Source organism: Belonocnema kinseyi, chromosome 8 (genome assembly GCF_010883055.1).
Source record: "Belonocnema kinseyi isolate 2016_QV_RU_SX_M_011 chromosome 8, B_treatae_v1, whole genome shotgun sequence".
In the NCBI taxonomy this organism is placed as follows: Eukaryota; Metazoa; Arthropoda; class Insecta; order Hymenoptera; family Cynipidae; genus Belonocnema; species Belonocnema kinseyi.
In genome coordinates, this window is record NC_046664.1 from 25,577,340 (window position 1) to 25,585,617 (window position 8,278).

Consider the following 8,278-nt stretch of genomic DNA (forward strand, 5'->3'; position numbering starts at 1 on the left):
ATTTTCCTGTAAATAAATTAACTTTTCTGTCAATTGCATTACTTCTTGAAAAATTCGAGAAGGTGGTTGTAGATAATTTTTTCGCCAAAAAATGGCATTATCATTTGTTATATCGTTTTATTTTTTTGAATCAGTTAAAAAGAAATATAGACCAAACAACTTTTGAACAAAAATGAAAATCTTTGAATTAAATATCTCTGGTTATTTTAAATATTATTTACAGAATATTCATTTAATTAATTTTTATTATTATTAATTAATTTCGATCTAATGAACGTATCTAAAAGTGGAAATGTCTTTGTTTATAATAAAAACGAAAAAAACTTTGTTTATCTTTTCAAACTTCGCGCGAAACCAATTAGATGCCGAATGCGACACATGCGCAGTTGGGTAACTAGCTATGACTGGAATGTTATGAAAATTTGTCCTTAATGTATGTCTGGAATGAATTTATTATTAATACAGAATAAAAGTTTCAATAACATAATCGATTGTATCATATATTTTACTCTTATAATTTAAAATCATTATAATTTTGTGCATTTCACTGCACCACCAGAAAAAATAAAGCAGCACTAGTTCTACGAGCGCATGCAGATGGTGTTTCAGTAGGAAATTGGTCTGGCCCGATTGGGCCCAGGTATGGGCTACAGAGTTTTACCGATCAGGGCCAGATCGGGAAATCCGATCGGGGCCAGATCGGTATTACGTTTGAAATCGGGCGATTTCTACACGGGCGTGAGTCATGTCAATATATAGAGAGTGTTCAACGCAGATTAGCAGAACAGACGCAGACTTACTCTACGGGGTTTTCTTCACGCAGATGGCTCTTTCGAAATAAGTGAATTAAAAAAATATATTTTTTTAAATCCATTTTTTGACGACGCATTCATTTTCTTTTTGGCCCTAAGCGTGCAGACATTTTGGCAGCTGATGTCACAATATTAAATGACGTTCACGTTGATGGAAGTTACGTCAATGGAATACAACACAAAAAGTGTTCCTAATTGAATAAACTGAAGTAGATTGAAAATTTCTTTCGTAAATCATTTTCTGCAGCTCCATACAAAATTTTAATCTTTTATTCAGTAACTTTTGGTAAAATATTTTAACATTTGTATAGACACTCTTAAAGAAAGACCATTAACGAATATTTTCCATCTTTGGCAACATTCTAATTATTCGGAAATAATTTTCCGAAGTCTTATGATTAATCTATTTTTTTTTATTTTATAGCATTTTCAAAATATTGTATAAAATTTAAGTCTTTTTGAAAGTTGTTTCAGACTTTTAGAAGTTAGGAAGAATTCAAGAAATATGTAAAAAAAATTTCGAAAATGTTTCCCAGTTTTCGAATATTTATCATTTATTTAAAATGTTTTTAATTCCCGAAAATGTTTTTAACTGACTCAAATTTTTCTCAAAATTTTCAAATATAATTTGAAATTTTTAAAATTTACCTTATAATCTTCTCAATTTTCCCTGAAATTTTAAGAAAATTTTGTTATTTCCTTGAAAACTTTCGAAATTATTTTAAAGCTCCTAAAGTTTAGTTATGAAATCTTAAAAAATCTACATTTCTGAAAATCTTATAGAGTTTAAAATTCCTTTTTAATCTATTAAATTCTGCTAAATATTTCTTTGATTGACTCGATTTCTTCTTTGCTTTTATTTTGTAAACTTATCAACTTGGAACACTTTACTTTGAAATCTTCTAAGCCCTTTTAAAAAAGTTTTAGGAAATCTTTTGATATGTTTAAAATGTTTTAATTTTTTTCTTTAAGTTCATTTTTCAAACATAAAAATTATTTACAATTTCTTAAATCAGTATAAGAAAAATTCTCCTCTTTTTAATCTTGTCAGATCTTCTAAACCTCCTCATCTCTAAACATTATTTAAATTTTACCTGCAAAATCTGAAGAATTTTCCTAAAATCTTTCAGATTCATCTTTGACGATTTTTTAATCTTTTAAAATCTTTCTAAATAATATCTTTAAATTAATTTTTGCAATAAAAAATTATGTTAATAATTATATAACTCTTAAACTTACTCAAATTTTGTCTAAAATTATCTAATGTAGCAAAATTTCCAAATTTTGCTTTAAAATATTTTACAAACTTTTAACAATTTTCAGGAAATAATTCAAAATGTTTTGTGATTTTTTCAACTTTCTGTTTTTTTTAGCTTAAGAATGCATTAATTTGGTAGCGAATTTGGTTAAAAAATAACTTTTTTTATTCATATTTTTGGGTTTGCTCATTATATTATTTTGGTCGAAAATTCAATAATTTTATTTGGTGGACAATTCATCTCTTTTCGTGGAAATTTGATCCTTTTGGTTTTAATTCGAACTCTTTAGATAAAAACTTGTTTGTTTTTTTCACAATGAATTTAACTGTTTTTAATTAAAAATTTAAAACATTCCTCTTGAAAATTGAAGTATTATTTTAACCAAAATATGATTTCTGATGAAAAATCATCAAAGTTGACATATCAAACACAAGAGATTTTTATTACAAATGAAAATTAGTTGAATTTATTGAGAAAAAAGTTCAATAAAACTGTTGAAGCCGCGACCTAAACAGATTGATTTTCAACTAAACAGTTGGATTTTTACTCAAAAAAGATGAAATTTATAATCAAGGAGATAAATTTTCGAACCAAAAAAGACAAATTTTTGAAAAAATCTTGAAATACTAATCAAAAATGATTTTTCATTCATTCAAGCAAGAAAGAAATTTATTTGTTAAATCTTGAATTTTCTACAAAGCATTTAAATTTCTTATTGAACGGAATGACTTTCTCACAAAACAGTTTAATTTAAAAAAAAATTAATCTCAAGAGAGTTATTAATATTTCAATTGAATATTAAAATTCTTAACCAAAGATATGAATTTTCAACAGAAAAGTTCACTTAAAACGAAACATGAGAATTTTCAAGTGAATCTATAATATTAATCTTATTAATATTTATAACAATTGAAAAGAAATACTGGAATTGGATTCTACGGAAAAAATACGTCTGGAATAGTAGTTTTACTTGCTCAAATATATTTTGTTATAAAAAAAAATTATAAATAATACAGAACTATAGAACTGGTTTCTTATTAGTTAATAATTGGTTTATAACCAACTATATTTACGCAAGTAAAACTACTATTCCCGACGTATTTTTTCCGATTCCAATATTTATTTCTAAAAAACTTAATTTTACATTAATTTGTTTTTGAAAATTGTTTAAACAAATTAATTTTGGAAAACTGATGGCAAATTAGTATTATGTACATCAAAAAACCTCTTAGTCAATATATGCCATACCCGTATTTTTATGCATATTCTTATGATCGTCAAAGAATTTCTTCATATCGGAAAATTTATTATTTATCAATTTATAAATAACTATATGTGTTTGAACTATTGGAAGTACTACATCAAAAGTATTTTTTCCTTGGTATCCAATTCTGGCATTAATTCTCCAAAAAACTTAATTTTGCAACAATTTGTTTAAACAAGTTGATTAAACAAATTAATTTTGCAAAATTGTTGGCAAATATAAATTAAGCGATACTTCGAACCCCTTAAATCATATAGAATTTATCTGTAACGTGGCGCAATTCCTTCGGCCTGGAAAATGGTTATTATGAATTTCATTCCTAAACGTATTAAAAATGTGCTAAAACAATACTTTTTTCTATTAATGTAGGAAATTTCATTAGTTCAAGCCTACAAAAATTATGCAGAAAGTTTTGAAATAAAAAAAAAGTGGCGAATTTTGCTGCGGTTCATTAAAGCATTTTGAGGAGTATTTTTATTATTTTTTACTAAATGTATAACCTGTCAGAACAAAACTAAGAGTTGTAACAAATTCAAAAGAACTTCAAAAATACTAGAAAATGTTTGCATTTATGATTTATGTTGGAATATAAAAGATGCTTAACGACATTTATTGTTGTTCCAGTATTAGACATACTTTTCACGTTGTTCCAGTAACGATCGGAGTGACAGCCTCGTGAGGACATTTTTATCTCGCCCCGATCGGTGTCAGACCGGACCCAGATCGGAAATCTTGATCGGGGCCAGATCGAGGATAAAACACACGCCTAGACCGGGGCCAGGTCAGGACTCCCGATCGGTGCCCGATCAGTCTTATTATAATCCATTAATGAATTTCGAGAGTGAAACTCGAAACTAAAGAATGGTCACTATTCTTTCGACGCCCACCTCAATTTTTGAAATTTCGAAAAAAGATTTCAATGTTGCTAAGAGCCTTCGTGGTTTTAAATTTAGCACTAATAATAGCTGAAAAAAATTTATATATACGGTCATAAGGATTTCAATTAAAAACTCAAGTAGTACGGGCGCGTAAAGAAGACTTTAAAAAAATTGAAAGTTAAGAAATTAAAATTAGATTAAAATCCAAATTAAAAAATCCCATTTAAAATACATAATAATCAAATTGATGCAAACTCCTGTTAAAGAAACAAGAATCGAACGACCAAATTTGGACCAGAAGGAACAAACAAAAACGAAAAATCGTATTGTAATCTGAAAAAAAATTCAGAGAAAAATAAAAAAATAATAAAAAAAGGTTATTTCCTCTTTTTTATTTTTGTCCGTAAGATTATTGTATTGTTTAAAAAGGTAATTGTATATAATATTTTCTGCTAAAAATGAAGGAATCATTTATTAGGATCGTTTTTTTTAATGTGCTAAGATTAAATATAGACAATAATACTTTTAAAACAAATAAAAAATTTTTTAATAATATACTTCGGGTTATTGAACATATAATTTACAGTATATGCATTTACTTAATTTTTGTTTTCATTAGGGTTCATTAATTACGATCTATTGGACACTTTTCTAAGTTGAAACGCTATAATTTATAAAAAGAGTTTTTTAGAATTTTAAACTGCGCGCGAATAGCATCCAATTGGATGTCGAGTGCGACGCATGCGCAGTGAAGTAAGAAGCTCTCGTTAAGAGCATTGAGTGATTGGTATTTAGATTCTACTACTTGAAAAATTTTGTTTATAAACAAATTACTTTTGAAGATTTAATATAAGTAAACTCGAAACTATTTAATGGTCCTCTCCTTTCGAAGGCCACCTTAATATTTTGAATTTCCAATTAAGTTATTTTAATTTAAAATTAAAGTACCACATGCACGGAAAGAAGAGGTCTCAGACTGCAATATTTAATTATACTTTTAAGAAACGTAAGATTGTTGTAGATGGTATCAGTTTTGAGGAAAAGGTTAATTTTTTATGAAAAAAATGGATGATAACCAAAAATGTTTTAACGAACGATTTTAATTTCTTGGAAAAAGTTTTGTCTATAAAACTTCTTCACAAATTAGAAAAACTTCTTGCGAAAAAAAATTTCCTACAACTTGACATTTTCGAAATGCATAAAACCGATTGTCATTACGAATATTATAAACTAAATTAATTTCGAACAAACTTGCCTATTCCTGCTATGTAAAAACAGGCTGGAAAGAGTCCCAGCGCCATCTGCGTCGCACGCTTTACTTAGCCCTCTAGCGAACTAACGCTAACATACAGTCGTTGCAGGGGATTGATTAAAACTAATATTTCTTGCTTGACACTTAAATTTCTTATTACATTTTTTGTTAAAATTTGTAAACATTTCGAATGATAATTTCAATAAGTTTTTTCCGAAATCAGAATTAATATAGTTTTTTGCATAAAAATCGCATTTTCATCATCTGTTAGTCCAAAATTCTCATTTAGGATTAAGACATCACTTTCGATGCATTTTTCAATCATTATTTATCATCAATATAAAATCTGAATAATTATATATTTCAAAATCAGCGCGCTGACAGTGACCAATCGGGTTGTCGGTGCGACGCAAGCGCAGTTTAAAAAGTTCCCAAGATTGGGGGAACTGGCTCTATCAGAAAACAGTAAGCAGCTCTAGTGCTCTGAGCGCATGGAAATGGCGTTTCAGTACGAAATCGATTTGCCCCGGTCTGGCCCATGTATGGACCGCAGAGTTCTACCGATCAGGGCCAGATCTGGAATGCCTTTTGGACCCAAATGGGTATTACTTGCGAAATCGGGCGAGCCGACAAAGGTCTGGCGTCTTTTCCAATACGTGTTTAATATTTTTGATGTTTTAGTTTAACAAAATAATATATTTCATCCTAATACCTCAAAAAGCGACCTGAGTGCTCGCCAGAGTGACAACCGCAGATACCCCGCACCCCGCGCAGCTCTTGTTACACCCACCTGCGGCGCGGCGTCGATTCTCGGAAGGACTATACAAGGGAGGGCTATTGCAGGATTTCGCTCGATTTAGCTCCGTCTGAACCTTTTGTCCTTTTGCCATCCTTTTTGTATCAAATCTAATCTCATCTAAAAGGAGCCGCTACTGAAGTTTGCGATTAGAATTTTTTTTAGATCCAAGCAAATTTAGGGTGTAAGAGCTACAAATTAAAAAAAACTTCACTACGTGTTTGGACCAGCTTTATGTACAAGTCTACGGAAATCGCAAAGGCGCGCAGTCAAGCGAAATCTAAAAGGTCGTATAGTAGCTGGGTAAAGCGAATAAGGAGGAAGTGTGGAGGATGCTGTCGGGATCAGTAGATCGTTTATCAACCAGGGGATCGCAGACGTCTGTCCTGTGTCCCGCTGGATGAATTTATCGGTTTTATAATTAAGCGTACCTCGCAATACCCGGCTTCAGTAACTCGGCTCATTTTAATTTATATCTCTCGTTTCAGCTCAGCATGTTAATGCAGAGGTTTACGCAACGAAGCGCAAACGATAGACTTCAGGTATTGTACATATGAACTAGCATGCATTTTCCATTCTCTATTTTACACCTTAATTTTCTACCTGAGCTCGTTTCGTTAAATCCCGACCCAGAGTTTCCGTCGTTTCCTCGCGAGTTTATTTGTTCGGCTTTACAATTCACTTTTCCGCGTGGAGATCGCCATTTATTTTCCCGATTACCGATCTGGCCCTGATAGGTTGAATATATTCGGGCCCAGGTCGGGATAATTCTATGGCCCAGACCCGAGCCAGACCGGGTCAGATATTGCAGCGCCACCTAGTTCCAATTTAGGGAAATTGCCTTATTGTCAAATGCAGTGTCTTATTTTTGATTAAATTCATGGTTCCTATCTGAGTTAAGTGCATAATACAATAAACAATATGTCAAAGCCTACCGTGTTAAAAATGTTTGGAATTCTACAAGAATTCTGCAATACAAGCGTAAGGTAAAATTTCAACCATAATATTGGAATTACGAAATTGCAATACATGTATTGTAAGTGTTGTAAATTACAAAGTCACTGTTCAGGATTCCAATACATGCGTTCGAGGGTTTATAAGACAAAAATTGTGCACAAGGATATCACAGACTTAATGAAATTCAAACAATTCACGGAATTCAAGGAATTCACAGAACTAAGGGATTTATGGAATTTACGGGATTTGCGGGATTCAAGAAATTCGTGGAATTTCATGAATTCTATATATTCCATGAATTTCATTATTTCCGTGAATTCCATTAATTCCTTAAATTTCGTCAATACCGTAAATTCCAATAATTCCTCGAATTTGATGAATTTCTTAAATTCCGAGAATTCCTAGATTTCTGTTAATTTTTTAAATCACGTAAAATCCTTGAATTCCGTAAATTCTTCGAATTCAATGAATTTCGTGAATTCAAAATATACATAGAAGACATACAGAATTTCTTTCGTATTTGTGCTAATATTTGGCACGCGAACAAAACGTTTAGTTTTATTTGCTCATTTTCCTTGTTATCAAATTATTATTCTAATGAAAATTATAAAAAAATAATAAATTTTTAAAATGGCTCTTAACGGGAAATTCGTCACGACCAGGTCGGGTACTCAGCGGGCGGCTAGATCGGGCATCAGATCTGGCTCCGATTGGGACAAGTCTTTCATCACTTATCGGGTCCAGGTCAGTTTTCCAGATCTGCGCCCGATTTCGCCTGGTCTGGCCCCGGTCTGGGCCATAGAAATATTTATACACGGTTTGTCAATTCGATAAAATGCGTACTTTTTGGACAGTTCAGCTGCCAGATATATATTCGATCAGTTTAGGCTAAAAAGAAATCAAAGCTTCACAATTTAAATTTATTTTTAACCTTAGTAAAATCTACCATAGTCTCCGAAAAATCTCGACGCTCTTTCTTCGTCTATTTGTTTAAACAATTTCATTAATAATTACATTACTTTTTCTAGCTCTGCAATTGTTATAAACAAATAAATTGTCG